The 22,033-nt window shown below is 38.8% G+C and overlaps 3 long non-coding RNA genes across 3 annotated transcripts; 2 read left to right on the plus strand and 1 right to left on the minus strand.

Annotated features, from left to right (window-relative positions):
* Positions 1-1,475: 1,475 nt before the first annotated feature.
* On the plus strand, positions 1,476-3,198 carry LOC138137290 (uncharacterized). The gene is made up of 2 exons (XR_011161680.1): positions 1,476-1,884; positions 1,934-3,198. It is a non-coding gene; the product is annotated as an uncharacterized lncRNA (long non-coding RNA).
* A 3,753-nt stretch (positions 3,199-6,951) lies between these two features.
* On the minus strand, positions 6,952-7,697 carry LOC138139062 (uncharacterized). Its single transcript, XR_011162203.1, has 2 exons — positions 7,551-7,697; positions 6,952-7,447 (listed from the first exon to the last, which is right to left on the minus strand). It is a non-coding gene; the product is annotated as an uncharacterized lncRNA (long non-coding RNA).
* Positions 7,444-8,015, plus strand: LOC138139058 (uncharacterized). Its single transcript, XR_011162196.1, has 2 exons — positions 7,444-7,580; positions 7,776-8,015. It is a non-coding gene; the product is annotated as an uncharacterized lncRNA (long non-coding RNA).
* Positions 8,016-22,033: the final 14,018 nt, after the last annotated feature.

The following is a 22,033-nucleotide window of genomic DNA, read 5'->3' on the forward strand; positions in this document are numbered from 1 at the left end:
TCGACAATTTGAACTTAACTGAGAGTGAGATTTAACGTCAGCTGAGTTTTAACACGAAGTGTGATTTATGGTGATCAACAACACGTACTTTTGCATCGTACAAGGTGCGACAACATAACTTCCTTTTTTGAAATGCGCGCTATTCAGACTGTAGGGGTCGTAATGGGGCGGGAGTGGTCTCATTCGGAAGCCGTGGTTTTAAAGATTTGTTTCCTATCCCTGTCAGCTGCCATCATGCGTTGGAAGAGTGGAAAGCCTGCGTTTGCCGTTGAGGTCTACTTTTCAAACTGATTTTCTGTGATCACAACCCTTCCGAAATCGCTTCAATGTTGGGTCGTGTCGCGAACCAGAAATCAATTGTCACATGGGTCACTACGTTCAGACCATGATTTCAGACAAACCGGGAGTGTGACAAGACGAAGAACTGGAGTCTCACCTCAATAAGGGGCAATTTGTAGTAGAGAGCCCGCTCGCCCGATTTGTCCCCTTGCAATTTTGTTTGTGTTTTTTTTTTGAAATCTCGCGTTTATATCAACCATCAAAGGACCCTACAAGGCCAATATCCGTGCAGAAATTGCGAACATACCCGCTGCTATGTCATGGCTAACGCTAGAAATGGGCTTATTCACTTATTCAGTGTATCGCACCTGTATAGGTATAACTAATTATGCATTTAAATACGTCAACTGTCTGTAATTATTTAAATGCTACCCCAAGTAATGCTACGTCGCGGGGGAAGCTGTTTTAGGGTTGAACATTTATTGCTGTGCGGCATACCTTACCTCGAAACTATCAAACAAGTGAACAGTGCATCCAAACCAACAAACCAGTGGAACAAAATGTTCATCGACAAAATGTTTCCAACAAACACGCATATGCTTAGTAATTCTCTTTCCAATTTTTAATTTAATTTTCCATATTTTCTTCCCGTCAGATGTTGACTGCATCCCAACCAAACTCATTAAAATATTCAATCCGTTTATGGTGATTGGTAATTCTGGATTATTTTTATACAGTGAATTTTTTTATCAATGAACCATGGGGATTTAAATGGTATAAAGTATAAACTTTATTTCGCGTCAATGGTGTTTCTATTGCTAATTTCAAAATTATTTTTCGGACATGAAATAAAGTTTACACCATGTCAATCCCTATGGTTCATTGATAAAAAATTCACTGTATAGTTAGTTACAACTCGGGACACAGCAATTTGCTCTACTACTCATTATACTCTCACTTCTTGCAAATGAATTTACCGAAAAAACTTAATTTTTCAGTACTCTATCAATGAATTGTCGTAAATTCCTGGGAGTTAATCACATTTGCACATCACGTGACGTGAATACCAATAATCTCCTTCATTTTGATTATTCATTTTATCTTAATAAAAAAGCTTCATTCAATTCAGCTAGACAGTTAACACAAAATTTTTTATTAATTCTGAGGCGGTACGAAGTTCGCTGGGTCAGCTATTATCTATTCATTTTGATTGTGACCACAACGAAAAACATAGTAGGCGCTGTTTAGCTGTGTGCTGCGTACGTTTTCCACTAAATTTTTGTGTGGTATGACGTGATGTGAAAATGTCACAATATTCAAAACTTGATAATGGTCGTAAAGCAATGATCTCAATCTATTTATCAATATTAATAACGGAAATTAATATTCGTGGTAGGAGAAACTAAAAACGTCTGTCTGATGCTATGATCATATCTGTTGAAATGTGGGGTTATGTCAAGGTACACTGGTACAGATTCAGATTACAGATCATTTAATGTCAAAACATCAAAATCACCTCATGCAATTCTCAATATAAATGAAGAATGAAGAAAATGGTCATTTGGCAGTAAGAGAAATGCGAAAAATACCTGGGGATTACTAAAAGTAATCAAACCTTTCAATTAATTGCATTGATTAGTAGAAATATTTTCAGATAAAAAAACATGAAGTTCAGAAAAATGTTTTATAGGGGATGAAAAGGCAGAAGGCATCAAACTACAACACTAGTCAAAATGTACAGCAAAATAGCACAAACAGAGTTAACCGAACAATGAATTTATATACATCGAGAAACAAACATATTTGCAAAAAGGGTTTAGTACAGAATTTTTACCAAACAATCACACTGAACATCCACACTCATCCTCATTATTATCATCGAAACTGAGTTCTGCATCTGATACAAAATCATCATCTTCTGAATCAGACTCATTCAATCTGATAATAATGGGAGGGATTTCTTGCACACTATAATTACCCATTAATGCCAACCAGTCTTTGTCAATAATGTCTTCAACATGCTTTACATAGTGTTCCCAAAAACTGGGGCTACATTTAGATAGTGATTCAGGCCATAAATTTTCAATTTTGTTTTTGGATGAAGATTCTGAAGCAACTTTTGTATTGTAATATTGCTTACAAAATCCCCAAGCCAATTCAATTGCATTGTATTGGCAATGATAAGGTGGTAGTCTCAATACAATGTGTCCATGTCTTTGTAATATGTCGTCAATTAGGTACCGTCTGTTGTTGTGGTTATTAAAAGGTTTAATCAGTTCGTATAGTTGTTTCTTAGTCATAGTCCGGTCAAATGTCACGTTGTGGAGGGTCAGCCACTCCTGCATTTCACTTTTTTTATTTGAATAATTTGGAGCTTTGTCAATTCGCATGGAATGATAAGGAGCGTTGTCCATTATCACAACACTTTTTTTTTTCAAATTTTGATAGTGCAGGGAGTAGCTGATCCTCCACCCACGTTTTAAAAATGTCTCCTGTCATGGATTTGTGATAGTCACGGTCGTTATTTTTGGAATTTAATAGGTAACCACACTCTGGTAAAAATCCTGCACTAGACCCTGCATGTAAAATAGTGAACCGTTTTCCCTCGGTTTTAACTACCGAGGGATTACTTTTAACATCCGTATCATGGACCCAACGACGAATAGCACTACCATTTTGATAGATCCATGTTTCGTCTAAAAACACAAAGTTGTAGAGGTTTTCATTTTTCAGTTCTTTATAACGCCGCAAAAACTTAATTTTGGCTACAATCACATATCTTTTTTCGCACAAAATTTTGCGACCATTCACTATTTTGTGTTTGTAGCCCATACTTTTAAGAATCTTCCAAAGAGTTGTTCTTCCACCTTTGTATTCTGAATCGGCCTTGACATACTCCAACAAAGAATCTAACGTAAAGTACTCGTTTTAGCTATTTAACTCCCAAATATGTTTTTGCAAATCCTTGCGGAAACAATAATTTTCAAAAACATCAGTAGGCTCTCGATGACCAACTCGCGAAGTTGTTAAATTTTCTGCACCCTCTTTCAGAATTTTGAACACTTCACCTTTAGAAACCTACATAAAAAAAACATTGTTAGGTACGTATATCGTGAAAGAACTTGGGGAACCTATGATATCTGTAAGGTAGCAATACCAACAGTGTACACAGTTTATTATCGAATGGGTAATATTTACCGAAAAAATTTGATCGACTTTATTGGCGATGGTTGTCTTTGTCAGTTGTTTTCCGTTGGCTTCAATAAATGTCTGGAAACAAGTCAATATTGACCTTTTGATCTCAACTTTGAGAAGACGACGTGGCATTTTCTTTTTGAAATCAAAAATTTCGTTCCAAAACTCAAATTTATATGCGCACGCAGTGTACGTCGAAAAACGTTTGCGCGAGTTGTTCTGTCAACGACAAATTGGCGCCTTCCAGAGTTGCCACCTGCGGCTGGATTTAGTGTTATCTAAAATTCCCTATAAATAACCTAGCAACTGAAAAGTTACTAGGGACTGGTCACAATCAAAACGAATAGATTATAGTTACCAATATTTGTCCCACCATCACATTGAACTCCTAATATCTGTGTATTTGACAGTTTATCTTAGCGTGTTGCACTGCGAAAAAATCATAAAAGAAGACTGGGTAAAATTTATGGGGCACACTTCTGTGAACAACATTTCACCTATATTATTTCCTTGGCCGACGAAACAGATTCAGAAAGTGATTCTTCGCCTGAATTTTGACATTGAGAATTCAAATAAAAATCAAATAGACTTTAACTGGAAACAAAATTAACATTTAAACTACTTCAATGAATATTCTTTCAGTTGTCTCATCACTCTCTGAATCTAATGGACTTTGATCTGAGTGGAGATCATCGTATTTTTGACGTTTTTCGTTGGAGTGCGACACAACGCTGATGTCTGAATCTGAATCCTCTGATGATTCTGCCAAATTTATGATGATTGGTGGCATATCTTTTATCGGAAGATTACCCATCATTTTATTCCAATAATTTTTAATCAGGTTCTCGCAATGTCGAACACTGTTTGCCCACGTCTCAGGTATATAGTTTGCTAACGCTTCTTGTCACAATCTGGACACCCAATTTTTGCAAGCAGATTGCGATCTAATGTTTTTATTAACCCCCATATCATTTCGATAGGATTGTATTGACAATGGTATGGGGGTAGACGTAAGACGTCATGACCTTTTTTAGCTAAAATCTCGTCGATGACATACTTCTTTGTAATCTTAGCGGCATCGAGGTGTGGTTTTATTATATTCCAAATATTCTTTTTTGTCATTGTCTCGTCGTATTCAATGTTTTGTTTTGTTAGCCACTCCTGTAGTTGACCGTTTGTAGATTTCAATGTGGGTAATTTATCTCCAACCATGGAATGGTATGGAGCGGTATCCATAATAATGACAACTTTCCTATCTGTCTTGTTTAAGACAGGGATTAGTTGTTGTTCAACCCAAGTCTGGAATAATTGACCGTACATCGTGCGATGGTAATCCCGGTGTTCTATGTTGCTGTCTAAAAGATAACTATACCCTTCGAGGAAGCTACCTTTATGACTGCCGTGGAGAACTGTAAATCTTTTTCCTTCCGTTGGTATTTTGGAAGGATTTGCCTTTTTGTCATCATCATGACCCCATAAACGGACCTGACTTCCGTTTTGATATATCCATGTTTCCTCAAGATATATAAAATTGGCTTTTTCTAATTCCGTTGTAAAATGTCGAATTTTATGTTGTCGATTTGAATGTCAAAATGACGTTCTTTTTTGCACTAATGCGTTTTGATTGTCACTTTTTTGCATTAATGCGAAAAAAATGTGACAAATTCAATTAAGAATAATTAAGTGGATGATTTATTATATAAACTAATCAAAATAATTAAGGGGTCAACTTTTATTTAGGCTGTAAATTTTAAACGAAATGGGCAAAAATGTTGGGTGGCTGGTTAGTTGTTGCTATGACAATCTTTTGTTAATCAGGAAAACTTAAATTGTCAAAAAAGCTTTACTTTCTAAAAAATTCCAATTAGAGTCATTTCGTTGCAAAAACAAAGTGATAATTGTGAATCGAGTGATTTTATTTTTACTGTTCCGAAAACGTTCTGAAGAGATGGAACGCAATGGAGGGGTCCATCAAGGTGGACGAAGACAACTAACGTCAGTAGAAGTTTCTCGAGCTGTTACTCTTCTAGAAGAAAACAAAACACAGCGATATGTTGCGGAACAGCTGGGAGTAAGGCAATCCGTCATATGGAGGCTTTGGAGACGGTTCCAAAACACTGGAAGCGTTACTCGTCTTCCTGGACAAGGTCGCCACAGAGCAACGACGCTGCTTGATGACCGTTTTTTGCGTTTACAAGCTCTTCGGAAACGTACAAACACAGCACGCACTTTACAAAATGATCTTTTACGTACCAGAGGTGTACAAATTTCTGACCAGACCGTAAGAAATCGACTACGAGAAGCAGGCCTGAGATCCACACGTCCAGCGAAAGTAATGCGTTTGACGAGAAATCAGCGGCAAGCGCGAATGCACTTCGCCCAAGAACATCATAATTGGCAAATTCGTCACTGGAGAAGGATTATGTTCACTGACGAGTCTAGATTTGCTCTGTGTTCGAATGATGGACGAGTCCGAGTATGGCGACGCGCAGGAGAACGATTTTTGCCCAGTACAGTCCAAGAAGTAGTCCCGTTTGGCAATGGTTCCGTCATGGTGTGGGGCGGTATTTCAATCGACGATAAAAGTGATCTCGTCGTCATAAGAAATGGTGCTTTGAATGCACGGCGTTACATTGACGAGGTGCTGCAGACCCAGATACAACCTCGTGCACATGCTGGCGGTGAGAACTTTGTCTTAATGCAAGACAATGCCCGGCCACACGTAGCGAGAATTGTTACTGATTACCTTCAGGAACAGAACATCGCCATAATGCAGTGGCCAGCGTGCAGCCCCGACATGAATCCCATCGAGCACCTTTGGGACGAACTGGGCAGACGAATTAGAAACCGTCAAAACGCACCAATCACACTGCTGGAATTGGAAAATGCTCTTTTAGAAGAGTGGAGACAAATCCACCAGGAAAACATCCGCAGACTTATCCGCAGTATGCCAAGACGCTGTGCGGCTTTAATTCAAGCAAGAGGGGGTCCAACCAAGTACTGAAAAGTCAAAACCGAAAAAATAAACACGAAATGGCATCAATAGTTATTTGTATAGCAAGGCTGCGAAATCCTACTTTGACGAACCGAGAGAAAAATGGTCGTTAAGGCCGCTTTGCGGCCGAGACAAGACAATCTCGAGGTCGTCAAAGGATTTCGTAGCCGAGGTGTACACAACATTTTGTGTGCAACCCGAAAATTTGTAGTTATAAAATGAACAAGTAAAATTTCCTTCACTGTCAATAAAAATAAAGTCGGCCTACATGTCGCCATGTCGCTATGGAAACGACATAAATAAAACAATTCATTTTGAGAAAAATTGGAAAAATGTCGCAAAAAAATTACAACGTTTTTGTTCCGTCTACTTCTCCAGATTGTGCAGTGTCCAATTTAATACCAGAAAAGTCCAAACGGCAGTACGATAAGTGTTACAATGACTTTAAAGAGCGGTGTAATAAAAATAATGTGAAAACGGTGTCGGAGAATGTTGTTTTGGCTTATTTAATGGAAAAATCAAAAACTGTGAAAAGTTCAACTTTATGGAGTACATATTCAATGTTGAAGCTCACGCTGAACATACGGGATGGCATTGGTGTTACGAAGTTTCTGAAATTGGTACCTTTTTTGAAAAAAAGTCAGTTGGTTATCAGGTGAAAAAGTGTAAGGTATTGACACGAGACCAGATCAATTTGCTGTATAATCTGCCCTTTTTTTAGGTCATTTTAATCATGGGAATATTAGGAGCCATGCGAAGAGACGATGACGAATTAACCAAAATGTCTATCGATGACATCAAGGATGAACATTCTGTATTAATAGTGGCCGTTCCTGACACAAAAACTGACATAAAACGAACTTTTACTGTCACCAATCCAGAATTTGTAAGATTATACCGCAAATATGCAGCTCTTGTTCCGTGTACTCATCCAGAGTTAAAAAAAGATTATAAATTGTGCAGTGTCGCATTTGAAACCTGAAAAATCGAAACAGCAATATAAAAAATGTTACAGTGACTTTGAGACTGATGTAACAAGAAGAATGTGAAAACCCTGTCGGATAATGTTGCATTGGCTTACCTATTTACTGGAATTTATTTATTGTGACAGGTAAACGTTAAATTCTGTTATAAGTTTTAGGTTATTTTAATCGTGGAAATATCAGATGCCGTGCGAAGAGACAAATAAACCAAAATGTCTGTTGATGCCATTCATGATTCAGGATATGTTACTTCTTACTAGTTACTAGATATTTCCCTTTTTGACCGGTGGAAAATTAACCTAATTCATACGTGTCTGTTCTAGATCGATCTTTTTTACCGACTCGTCAATACGTCAATCATCGAATCATCAGGCGACCACTCCATTTGAAATTGGCGGGAACTTCAAACTGGATGAAAATTCTGTACTAATAGCGGCCGTTCCTGACACAAAAACTGGCATAAATCAAACTTTAACTGTACCCAATCCAGATTTTGTAAGATCACACCGCAAATATAGAGATAGATATGTTGTAATTGTGATAATAAATAAATATTGAAATGACTTTTACTTTTACGGCCGTCGTCAAGGCAACGGCTGCGAAATTCAATTTCGCGGCCTGCTCTAGGCACGCGAAGTGCTCATTTCGCGTACGGTTGCACACAAAAACAATTATGCCAATTCAGCATTATTTGTTAATTTTTGGAGTTATTTTTAATTATCTGCAATTTGTTAGAAACTGTTGGTACCACTGTAAAACTGTTTTAGGCTTTTGATCATAAATGTTCCTTCTTTTCGAATTTATCATTTTTATTAAATTCAAGATTAATATGAAATATATATTGCCTTTCAAAAGTTTGACCCTTTAATTATTTTGAGTAGTTTATATTTACAGTACAATTATGTAAATGTGAAATATGGAAACCTTCTGTTAATGATGATGACAAGTTAAGTTCGTCTGAAATTTGATTGTTTGACGATACAGCAGACATCTCATGATAACTATCAACCGATAAGTAATTATTTTTCTCTGGGATTTGACCACTTGAAGACGTAGCATCATGTGTTTTCAATTTTTTGAAAGATAAGGCTTTACTGGTAGTGTTGTCTTTGCTTAAAATCATTTGAGCGATCTTCTTCTTATTTTGTATTGATGCGTCAACGTAACCCTCGGCAACATTGGTCGATTTCCAGCCCCCAAGACGTTTCAAAATCGACGTATCTGCTCCGGATTCAGCTAATAATGTAGCCGAACTACGGCGGAAAGCGTGACCGGTGTATTCTTCGGGATTCTTCAAACCAAGGAAAGTGGCTATTTGTTTTGGAGCGCCGCCAATAGTATTTATTCCAACAGGGTGGGCAATGCATTTTCCAAGTCTATAACCAACAAAAAATCTCTGGTGCCGTGTATTTTTAGATCGCAATGAAGAATATCTTCGAAAGACTTCTAATAAATTTAATCCACTAACATTTCCCGGAGTTATGGTAAATTCTCGTGGTACTTTTGTTTTAGTTTCAAGGATCTGAATCTTCAGGAGTTCTCCCATATCTTCTATGTCTTTTATAGACAACTGAAGTAGTTCTTGCCTACCGCAGGCTCCTGATATACCGACAATTAGTAAAACCTGAAAAAGATGATTATTTTGTAATGTAATTCTTCTCTAATAATTTTTTTCTTGGCGATACATCTTTGTTATGTCCGCGTTTAATACATAGTGATGTGTCCTAAAACGAATGAAAATTTCTAATAGATCTTGCTGGAGTTTCGGACCGACCAGATGATTATGGTTTAAACTTTTTCCGTTGTTGGATTTCGCTGTGGCATCGAATACTACGCGGATTTAAAGAATTCTTACAGCCCTTTCACAATGGCGTTAACGTTACGTCGATGTTAAAACGTTATTGTTAACGTTATATCTAATTACATGTATTTCAGTACTTTTTATAAATTATTTCCTTCGGCTAATGTTAGAATGTAACGTTAAAGAATCCAGAACATTTCTAGAACTAACGTTAACGCTAACAATATCATGCAACATTAATTTTCATCATAACGTCATTGTGAACGGTCTACAATGAAATACATGTAATTTTGAATTTCTAGATCTAATGTTAACATTAACGTTTTAACATCGACGTAACGTTAACGCCATTGTGTATGGGCCTTTATATACTACATGGCGAGGCAGTTAATAGCAATCAGAGTTGTTCAGTTCGTTTAATGGTACATTCTCCATATGTCGTAAATTACGATATTCGCGGGTGAAATTCCCATAATCAGTTTGAAATTGTTTGTTTTTTATTAGTTTCGATTCTAAATTGAGAAACGGTTTTTTTGGTAGACTATAATCACCCAGTTCGACTACGTTATTTCTAATTGGTAATTTGACGATAAATCTTCCCGTATGGTCTTTTTGAAAAGTTTGTAGAAAATGATTTTCGGTTTCTGTTTCGTCTTTGGGAAGATTATTCGAACAAAGAGGTTTCCCAGAATCCTTGAAGGTGTAGTGGACCCCCGAAAACCCACCCTAAGTGGGTATTTTGCAAGCGCAGATGTCCGTGTTGCAATGGAATTTGCCCATCTTTCAACAGTGATAAAAATAATCCGGTACCGAGTAATAAATCTATGGAGCCATTAACATTAAACGCTTTGTCGGCAAGCTCCAAATGTTCGGGAATCCTTAAACTTTTCTTTGAGAAAGAGGTCAGCGACAAGTTACCTGTTATTTTACTCAGAAACAAGCAATTTAAGTTTGAACCATAATCACTACAGATGGATTTTATGTTAATATTTACAGATTTCCTTACATTACTCGGTTGAGTGTTTATTCCAATAATTTTGTGTGTGATCGGAATTGTTTTTAGTTTTTGTTTGTTTGTTAAATGTCTCGTTATAAAGTTTGATTGAGAGCCTGCGTCCAGCAAAGCTCTGCACTGGTGATATTTTTCGTGGCAATCTTTTACTAAAACCACGGCGGTTAATAACAAATGGTCGCAAATGAGTTCCTCCACGCGGTCAAATTTTTGCAAGTCTCTACCTTTTTGATCTTTATCGGCAAACGAATTCCTCCAAGTACCTGTAATCGGATTAGAGACTGGCGGCGGCGGTCCATCCGGATTGGCCATTAGCCACCAGTTAAAATTCAGTAAAATGTTTAATTTTTTCCAAGATTTTGAATAAGGTAGGTACCCCTACCCACCCCACTTAAAATTAAGGGTAAATATACAACACTTAATATCAATTTTTCTGGTGACAAGTTAACATTCTGTCTCTGCGTACAATGAATGATCAAAAAGTTATTTATAGTGAAAAAGAAACCCCCTTTATTGGTTATTAATTTTGCATTTTTTTTTAAAGCTAGTGTGATGAGAGATGGAAAAACACGCTAGGTATGTGAAAGCAGTTTCGTATTATAATAAAATTTAATTTGTATATTCAATAAACACATTTGAACATTTTGTGTTTCATTTTGAGAAAGAATAAAAATACTTTGAAGAGTACTTGCTTTGCCGTGTCATTTTCGTGTGATTAGCCCGTCCCTGATAATCCTCTACATTTCGCTACCTCACCCCTCACCTGACATCCACCTTGGTACCTGCATTCGGTGCACACGAGTTCCCGTCAGCATAATATTTTATACCTGGCCTTGGACATAGGCCTTTTAATCCTGCACACGAATTCCCGTCAAGGCAAAAATGCACCACAAATTCTAGACTCGAATTCCCGTCAGAAAAAAATCTTGGTTATTGAAAGCACTGTTGCGAAAGTAAGATTCAATGATGAATCTTCTATGTTCTGAAGTAAAAACCATTTTTGCGTTAAAATTTGGTTAATAGTGACAGTTGTTTGATGTTTATTAGCTGACTTAGCACAGATACGAAAAATCTGACACTGTCAAAGTCACAGCCGCTCCTTATCTAAGTATATCATTGTTGATCACAGGGTATTTGTAACTTTTTAAAATTAAAAAAAAATTTTTTTTTGGTCCACGTAATGGTAATCAACAATGGTACCTACCTGGCAACGGCTAGAGAGGTAGGTAAGTAAGGGATTGAAGCGCTCTTTTACCCTTGACGGGAACTCGAGTTATGGATTATATCAGTTGATAATTACCTGACGGGAATTCTTGCATTACTTTATGACAAGCAATAAGTCAGACGAGAATTCGAGTGCGCCCCCTGCATTTGGAGGAAATCAATTGCGCCGTAACATTTTCGGAATGTTGTGCGTTGCAATGGCTCACCGTGCTGGTTGAAAGAACTGAATCATCGGTCTGGGTTTTTGCCGCGTGTAATAATGAGTGATGACGGCCCTTACAATAGCGCCCCATACACGAGCGGATTATCCCTCATATCTGATACGTGACGAGCCAAATTCGTAAAGATATCGCTGCGGTAATGGTTAACCACGAGCCAGGTGTGGCTCGATACGTGCCTGGTATTATATAGAAAGATTTTAGCTCGTCCGACGAGCCGGATCTGTCGAATCAGATCTCTACATGTCTGATCTGTACGGATAATCCGCTCGTGTATGGGGCGCTATTCCCAACAAGTATTATTTGATTTACAGTTAGCTGTGCTGTGATTGCCCCGGAGACAGTTTTCGCAAAGTTTTAAATTGATGAGTTGTTTTAATTTCTCATACCTACTTACTTTTAAAAATGAAGTACATTGGTGTAACGAATGGGTAGTTTTCTTACGAAACACGCAAGATTGTTTATTTATTACATATTACGCTATTTGATGACGACTGATATTTGGAAGATTTTGTGACCAAAAGTTGGCCAGTGACAGCTCCGGGCTCTCAGGGAGTTTTTCGGGGCAGAGGGCGTGGGTTCGGAAAATAAAAAAATGGGCGCCAGGCAGCTATTGTTTTGAGCTGGTTGTTAAGCTGTTAAGCTTGTCCAGCTGCCGGGACAAGTGCTCAGTATTCTCTGATGTTTCGGAGACAATACAAATAAAAAGACTTAATTCCTTGGGAATTAAATAGTTGGTTTATTCAACTTTAGGGCCAACAGTCCAGGAAATAAGAAGTGATTACTTAAGTGTGCACTGGTCCGTGGAATTGGCAACGCTATTCTACGTAATTCTGTTCAATTGGAAATCTCGAACCAGTTCACATTACTGGTCTTATTAAATACACTTATTTTGGTCTTATTAAGAAAGCTTTCCCTTACAGGTGACCTTGTAACTTATCTGATTATTTCGCGGTGAATAAACTTAAACTTAATACAACAACTCCGATGTAAAGAAAGAATTTGTTACATGTGTGAAACGAAAAAGAAATGCAGTCTTCTGCTTTTATAAATTTACAACTATAAAATAACGTCGATTCTATTGAAAAACTATTGATTAAATTAAAGTAATTCTTATTTGTTTTTGTCTTTGTATTTTTACCAAGTAAAGATTTATTGGACATGATCTTCATAAATGTGACTTTTGTAATGTAACTAAATTAAAGGTGCTTTTACAAATGCACAGCTCACTTGATGAACATTTATATGAAATCAATTATATGTTTGAACTATAGTCCAATTTTTACCCTTTTGAGGTGGCGTCACGATTTCCTTCCTCGCCTTCTCTCTATTGAAACGACAGAAAGAGTAAAAAACAAAATAGCGGTGCAATGGCGGACAAAAAATTTCGTCCACTGTCATTCCACTCACATATGCTATAAAGCGACCTTTAGGAACGAATAACCTCGCTTCACATGTTGACATGTGTCAATCAAATTATGTCTATAATTTATGTTTTTATGGGTGACAGTAATAAATTTCAAATTTTAATTTGCAAACGTCAATCATAATGACAATAAAGCTTAAACTACACCAAATTTTTGTGAAATGATAGGAAAAAGGTGGACAACATTTTTTGTCCGGAATATGTAGTATGTTTATTTATTGCTGGTTACTTTGTGGTTATTTTATGTTCCTGTCAATTTGACAATTTTTAATTTCTTTCACTTATTACATTGATTACAAACATAACCTTTCGAAGCAGTTGTCAGAAAATTTCATAACATGGGTATGCCTTGCTTCGACTACAATCATTTTAATACCTAACCTTATAGTTGTTTATGATCAATTCAAATTAGTTTCTGATCCTAGCTCAAACATACGTGAAGTTACTAAATAATGATGTCATCGCAAATGGGTGATAATTGGACTCTAGGATCAGAAATAAATTTGGATGTATCAAAAATAACTATTAAATTTCAATTTTGTTGACAATTGCTTCGAAAGTTTACGATTGTAATCAATGTATTTAATAACATAACTAATAAATGAAAAATAAAAAAATGTCAAATTGACAAGAGCATAAAATAACCACAAGTAATCAATAATAAATAAACGCATCGCATTTTTTTGTTTGTTCCTGTTGTTTCAATAAAGAGAAAGCGAGAAAGGAAATCGTGACGTCATCCCAAAAGGGTAAAAATTGGACCATAACTTCAGAGTTCAGAGATTGAATCTTATTTTCGTAATCCTAGGGATTATTTAGCGTAAGAAAGGTAGGATTACAATAGCGCCCGTTTTCATTACCTGTATGTACGGTCGGTGGACAAATAAAACTGGGACACTTAAAATTTAATCTATGTAAATCAGACCATTGAATTGTCAATATATTTGTCAGTGTCTGTATAACATGTCATACCAAAGTTAACCTATTTGTGATAAAGCCACAATTAAACGATGCAAATTTGTAAATTTTGACTTATGTGATTCTCATTTTTGTCCCAGTTTTATTTGTCCATCGACTGTACAAATCATTTCCATTAAAAAAACCTGTTATCGGATAATACTTACAACTTTTCTCCAATTGCAGAAAAATACTATACTTAGAACTATGTCAGAATCATTTAGACATTTATTGGAAAAAATTATAGTTTCTGTATAAATTAGTAGGGGTTTTAATATTCTATATTCAATCGTTACTGAGAACAACTAATTACCTACAGCTTGGCCGTTTACTCGACGTTACTAGACGCAGGTAGTTTGGCCCAAACGACCGATACCGGGTTCGATATTGGAATGGATGGGAACAGAAAAGTTTGAGTGTCATATTCTGAGATTATTTAGTTTTTAGGTTAATAATAATTAGATGATATACCTATTTTAACTTAGGTTTCTTAATTTAATTTTTTTCAATCCATTTTCATAAAGTAAAACGCCCCAAATTAAATAAACCAAATATCTTTACATCAAAACATTTTCATTAAATTCTAATCACGGATTTTATTTCTCTATGTATTATGGTTCACAGAACATAATACACAACAAAGTCAAAATGCGGAGGCAAGACGCCGGTAATTATGTTGATAAGCACTGCACTATTACTTGATAGTAATGTCCGTAATAGTGTATGTACTCCGGCAAAATTGCCGTGCCGCCGGGTGGAGGTGGGATACGTTTTTTTTTTTTTAATTTAAAGTAACGCTTAAGGTATAAGATTATATGGCAGCACTAAAATTATCCCAATAATGGAAACCAATATTGGCGTTAAGATGGTTGTCTCGGCTCGTGCAGCTGCATCCCTTTTCCTTCGTTCAGGGCAGGGATTAAAAATTTGTGAAAGAACATGTTTTTGATGTTTATTGTAAATTTTGTTATTGAAACGAAATTCCCTTTAGTACTTTGTGTCTTGAAAACAGTAAAGATGATTTGTAATAGTATTGTATATTTAATAAATAAATATAATTTCGTCAGCACGCATTTGTTTTGAGGCCGGCTCTGGAATTCACAACAGAGAATTGCTTGAAGCATGATTTATGGTTGGGGTGACCGCCAATTATATTTTCTTGTTAAATAAACAAGTTTTTAAAAAAGAACTTTATTTACAGACACAACGGCGGTACAACGACTAATAACAACTGATTACAACTGATTATCAATCTTGCTCTTACAGACATATATATAGGTTTTTCTTGTTTTGAAACTAATTGAAAACAGTGTTAATGTGACAGGGTTAAATATCTATAATTTGATAAGAATATGAATGATGGGCTCACAAATCTAGCTATGATATTTGGAAATAGTGGATAACATTGTATTCTTACTATAATTCGGTTAAAGAACTCTAACTGTAATGAGTAAGTGACATTATAATTGCTTAAATAGCGGGGTCAGATATCTAACTGAAATTATATTTTTACTATTTATGAAATAATGCGGTTAAAGAACTTATTCTGGAATAAACAAGTACATTATATAAAATTGGTGAGGTCAGATATCTAACTCCTCCCTCCTTAAGTTCGAAAATAAAATTGGTTTATTTTCGATTTTTTCTTCTGGACTTGGGTTCTCCGGGGTTGAATTTGTGGTTTTCTTGTAGCAGCGATTTTTCAATTTCCAGAGTAGTAAACAGCACACGGCAAGGGTCAGGACAACAAGTATGCTGATGTAGACGGGGTGGCTTTGGTGATACTCTACAATTCGAGGGGTGTGGATTGATGAGGCTTCCTTTTTCAGTTGGGAAATGTCGTCTAAATCGATGTGACGTAGGTTCAGGTGTTCGATAGTAGGGTGGTTTTCAACTTCTTCTGTTCTAACTTCCGGGAGTATGAAGGGTTCACCTAGTATGGAGTTTTCCTCATTGATGTAGGTGGATTCCTTGTTTTTGATTTTACAGTGGTGAGCGATTTTGATAACACTGGGTTTTTCTATGATGAAGTAGCCGTTACTTTCACAAGATTTTTCAAGTTTGGATATAGTTGTTCCTGGGATGACTAAAACACAGTTATGACTCAGTCTTTTAGTGATCGTATGAGGTGTGTGGATTGGTGTTAGGGAACATTTCTTCTTCTTCACGTTCAGGATTAGTGATATGACGCAATCTTCTCCGTTGGGGTTTAGTTTGTCTGGACAGATGTAGAGGTCTTCTATGGCACCACATGGCTCGTCTTCATATTGATGGTTTAGCGAGCTGAGCATTAGGAATGGTTGTTCGGGTATTATGGTTAGGTTGTTTTGAGGAATTGGGTATAGGTGGTAATAGTCGAAGTTGTCGGAATTGAAGATAGGCATGATTATTGCGAAAATAATTTTATCTTTAATAAAGGAAGCTCTTAGATCAATCAATTGGTAGTATGAAAGGATGTTTTGGAAAAATGGTATTTTATCGATTTTATAGAGGTTGGTTAATGTATTTAAAATATGTTTTATGTCAGAGACGGAAATGATGGAATTGTGTACAGTATTTAATTTTGCAAATGTAACAGCATTTTCTAAGTTGTCCAATAGTGTTATTAAATTTTGTGAGTTTAAAATGATCTGATCTAGGGTATTCTGTGCTCTGAGAAAACTTGAAATATCATCAAAAGATTTAATGAGATTATGTTCGAAGTAATTCAGTCTGGATTCTATTAATTTTTGATTATTGTTGAGTGTGGTAATTGTATGATTGTAATGATCGATTAAGTGTTGAGTCAAAGAAATTTGCATTTGCATTTGTTCATTTATAGATTTTTGATTACGTGAAAGGGTATCGATTGCTTTTTCGAAATTGGTTGCGTCTTCCGAATCTAATGTACCAAAAAGAAATTTTGACGTTTTTCCTACGAAGTCTATTAGTCCTCTTTTAGTTCTAATATGTGGGGCGAGATTTTTTAATTTATTGTCCGCTTGTTTAATTAGAAAATGAGCGTGTGTCAGTAAGTTGTTTAATATATTTCGATAGGTGACTCTAGAACTAAACGTTGTGTAATTACTTAAAGTATTATTGATTATGTTATAATATGTAATCGTATTATCTAATAGTTTAACTAAGGGGGCTAATTCTACATAGTGGATGAAGGTGTGTTTAGATTCTATTATTTTTCCTTTTCCTAAGTGGAATGGGAGGATTTGCGAAGGGATCGGGGTTACTTGGATGTCTTCTGCTTGTACCACTAGGTACGCAAGCGAGATGATGAAAATGTGTTTAGCGATCATCCTGTAAAAGAGAACCAGTGCTAAATTTTCTTGGTTCTTTGACTGTTGCTTTATGATAGGTACTGTTACGTTATAAATTACGCTCCCGAAACTGGGCAACCCTGTTACCGGTTACAAATCCGGAATGTTCAGGGGTATAACGAACAAGTCGTGGCTTCGACTCGGTTTACAATGCGAACCACGAGAAACGCCGACCGAAGCTGAAAAATTGGTGAGAACAGCCCGGAGTACGGGAATTGATACACAATCTTCCAACTAATCGTTTATTCAGATGTCAAACAATGAAAATAATGATATAAATGAAAAAGAAAACAACGAAGCCTGACTAGCCCTATGGCGTGTACAAAATTGAATAACCCTAACTCCTCGGAGGGTCCTCCGGGTCCCAGATATTCAACGAACGAGTACCGGCGAAACAGTAAAAAAAATTCCTTTCTTTAGCGAAGGAGGAAGGCCGACTGGTCCTACGTAACGTCGCTATTCGGCTACGCCGCCCGCATAAGCGGGGAGGTCCTCCAAGTCTTCCTTCGCTCCAAAAAAAAATTGAAGTTAAGATGTTTTTCTCCGGTACGGACCGGTGAAGAACCACGCGCAAAAAAATGTTCGGTGAGCGCGATACACAATTCCTGGCGAGGTCACTCACCGATTGATAATCGTTCGTGAATATAAAAACCCGACGGACTTGATAAGGAAATTTTTTTCTTAAGTTAGTACGATTAATGAAATGACGCGCCTTATTATAAAACTGCAACTTTAACAGTGGAACAAATTATAATCGTAAACGCGATATACAAATTAATGAATTTGATGGAACTTTTCACCCGTCGAAATAATGAGTGACAATGGAAATTTGACTATAGTTAAATACAAACGCTCAATTAGTTCGACGGAGTGACAAAATACAACCGAAAACTTTGAGAAGCTACGGCCTGTAAAAATTGGGGTGTCACCACTGCTCCCGACTTGCTGGTGGGTAGATCCGGCACCTTCCGGTGAGTCCGGGGACGACCTGGACTGACAGAACTCGACGAGATCCTGATCCGCAAAAGCGTTCGGTCTGGAACCTTCCGTAGTGAAGTCCGTGATCCGCTTGGCGATGTGGGCGGTGGTACTTAGACGAATCGTCTCCAACGGCCCTCGTGAACTCCACTACGTCGTCTCGTCGGCCCTGCAAATTCACTCGATCACTGTCCCCTTGACTCTCCCCAGGCACTGACAACACTCCCGGCAAAAGGTCGTGAAAAATCCCCCGCTCTGTCTCTGGTTCCCCCGATTTATAGCTTCCACCCCCTCTGTGCGCAGATTTTTCGGCGGAAGTCCGAGTACGTTTCCGTCGCGATGGATTCTAGAACATTCTAGAAAAATCGCGAAGATTTACAATCGCGCGGCGATTTAAATCGTAACACGCGACCCCCCCTAAAATATAAAAATTGAGCTGGGCGAAATTTTTACAAACCGTGAACCGATAGAGAAAACTGGTGGACCCCCAACGTAGTAAACTCGACCACGGAGTTAAATTACCTTACAAGATGAATGTCCAGTAGATGATTCTGTTCGGGGTGAAGCCCCAGGTCTCTGGAACAGACCTAGCAGTTTGTAGTCCTGCCAGACTGACGCGATCAGAAGGATCGTATGCAAATTATTTAAAACTTGACAACCCAAACATAAAATAACAAAACTCTCCCACACCCCTTGCTGCTATTTAGCCGCAGCCGCTGAAATTTAGTTTCGGAATGATAAGGGGTCCGTTTTACCGTATCTGAAGGAACCGACAGCCACGTCGATATAGCGGCTTGAAACAATAGGCATTTGTGCAAATTGACCCGGTTGCTGGACTGCCCTGAAATTTGGGGTTTACTCCTGAGCGCCTTGATGGTCTGGCTACCCCGAGAGAGACCTCCGCTCGCCCTTCCATCCTCCCAAAGATTTGCAAAGCTGATAACCCATGTGCGGCTGTGTAGCCGTTGCTACCACAACCGAGCACGAATTTCAAAACAACACACGAAAACCCTGAAGACTGTCAACATTGGTGGGTCAAGTTCGAAATAGCCGCTGGAAACCGTCGGCGCGCTCTTCGCCCGCGTCCCACATTGATGATCGTGCGTTCGTTCCCCCGAGTTGCAAAATTCAAAAACTGGCGACTTTGTCAAAAACCGATTCAATTTCCCGAACGGAACGACATCACGGTGGTAGGTCTTCTTCGTCGCGTGGACGGCGCGAAGATTTAGTGCAAAAGTAAGGAATTAAATCCGCAACTAGGCGTTCGACCACTCTTGGTCTTCCGTGCGTGAGGTTCCAAATCCGCCGCAGCGCTATGGCGCCGAGTTCCTCGACCGTTCAACTTCGGCCCTCCAGAGGACACTCGCCCCTAGTGAACCTCACCACGATTCTCCCTCTTTCGCCCCGGACCGCCCGCGCACCACGCCGACGACCACGCTACCGTCCTCCGGGTCTTTAACCTTGACGACACGACGTCCGAAAATACAACTTTCGTCCCTTGCGAACTAGAAACTCCTCGGATTCACGAAACGCAACAACCAGACAGAAAAATGGAAACGCAAAACGCAACGATTCACTTGTCACCCCCAATGTTGACCACGCGACCGTTCGCTCTTCGACACCGAGCCGAACCGGTGAAAAAAAAAATCGCGAAAGTGACCTGCCGCACTCCCAACCAACCTCCCAAAGATTTGAAAATCGACATCGAAAATGGACGAGGACGCTGGCGACGTTCACGATCCAACAAAGGAAAAAAAAAAAATGGAAACTCCAGGTCCCGACAAAAGAAAACTCCGGAGTACCAGTGACCGTGAATCTCTGACAACACAAACACGAAATTGCTAAAATCTGACGACTACTATGAACACGTTAAAATATTTTCACCACCATTTTCTTTTCCGACTTACTCCTTTCTTGTGCAATCCACCTGGTGTGACACAATGTTGTTACCGGTCCGCCGACGTGGGTGAGCAACGGTACCACTGGAGTACGAAGTCTTCCCCTAGGTTCGGTCGTCTTTGATACCTCGCCCTACTTGTCCTCTCTCCAGGTGGACGAAGACGGCAGCTGCGCTCAGAGGACCCTTGGTACAATCTCCGTGGCTGGGGCTCAAGGTCGGGCTCCCGGGCAAATCCACTGGCAAGCGCGCACCTCTAAAATGAAACCCCATCACAGAACCAATACCGTAGCCATGGCCAGCTGCGGCTCTCCACCCTGAAGAACCTCCAATTCGGAACTTCTTCGCTGACGACGAACTTCGGTTCCCCTCCGAGAACTCCGAAGGCAATGACACTCCTCCCCCGTGGACTAATCGGCAATCTCCACACTCAGGCTCCGGGTTGTTGTTGCGGTCCAGTCAGGTTCCAGTGATTTTCCCCCGACGAAAACAGAATCAAAGAAGAAGTTAGACAAGTCACAAGAAAATGTTTTCCCGCTCTCCGGGGCGATCAACCCTCAGTCTGCGCTCTCGGGCCGCGCTACCGACGACCGAAGCCAACGAAATTCAAAATGAATCCCGGACGAGCCCCCAATATTGTTACGTTATAAATTACGCTCCCGAAACTGGGCAACCCTGTTACCGGTTACAAATCCGGAATGTTCAGGGGTATAACGAACAAGTCGTGGCTTCGACTCGGTTTACAATGCGAACCACGAGAAACGCCGACCGAAGCTGAAAAATTGGTGAGAACAGCCCGGAGTACGGGAATTGATACACAATCTTCCAACTAATCGTTTATTCAGATGTCAAACAATGAAAATAATGATATAAATGAAAAAGAAAACAACGAAGCCTGACTAGCCCTATGGCGTGTACAAAATTGAATAACCCTAACTCCTCGGAGGGTCCTCCGGGTCCCAGATATTCAACGAACGAGTACCGGCGAAACAGTAAAAAAAATTCCTTTCTTTAGCGAAGGAGGAAGGCCGACTGGTCCTACGTAACGTCGCTATTCGGCTACGCCGCCCGCATAAGCGGGGAGGTCCTCCAAGTCTTCCTTCGCTCCAAAAAAAAATTGAAGTTAAGATGTTTTTCTCCGGTACGGACCGGTGAAGAACCACGCGCAAAAAAATGTTCGGTGAGCGCGATACACAATTCCTGGCGAGGTCACTCACCGATTGATAATCGTTCGTGAATATAAAAACCCGACGGACTTGATAAGGAAATTTTTTTCTTAAGTTAGTACGATTAATGAAATGACGCGCCTTATTATAAAACTGCAACTTTAACAGTGGAACAAATTATAATCGTAAACGCGATATACAAATTAATGAATTTGATGGAACTTTTCACCCGTCGAAATAATGAGTGACAATGGAAATTTGACTATAGTTAAATACAAACGCTCAATTAGTTCGACGGAGTGACAAAATACAACCGAAAACTTTGAGAAGCTACGGCCTGTAAAAATTGGGGTGTCACCACTGCTCCCGACTTGCTGGTGGGTAGATCCGGCACCTTCCGGTGAGTCCGGGGACGACCTGGACTGACAGAACTCGACGAGATCCTGATCCGCAAAAGCGTTCGGTCTGGAACCTTCCGTAGTGAAGTCCGTGATCCGCTTGGCGATGTGGGCGGTGGTACTTAGACGAATCGTCTCCAACGGCCCTCGTGAACTCCACTACGTCGTCTCGTCGGCCCTGCAAATTCACTCG

This window comes from Tenebrio molitor, chromosome 1 (assembly GCF_963966145.1).
Source record: "Tenebrio molitor chromosome 1, icTenMoli1.1, whole genome shotgun sequence".
NCBI lineage: Eukaryota > Metazoa > Arthropoda > Insecta > Coleoptera > Tenebrionidae > Tenebrio > Tenebrio molitor.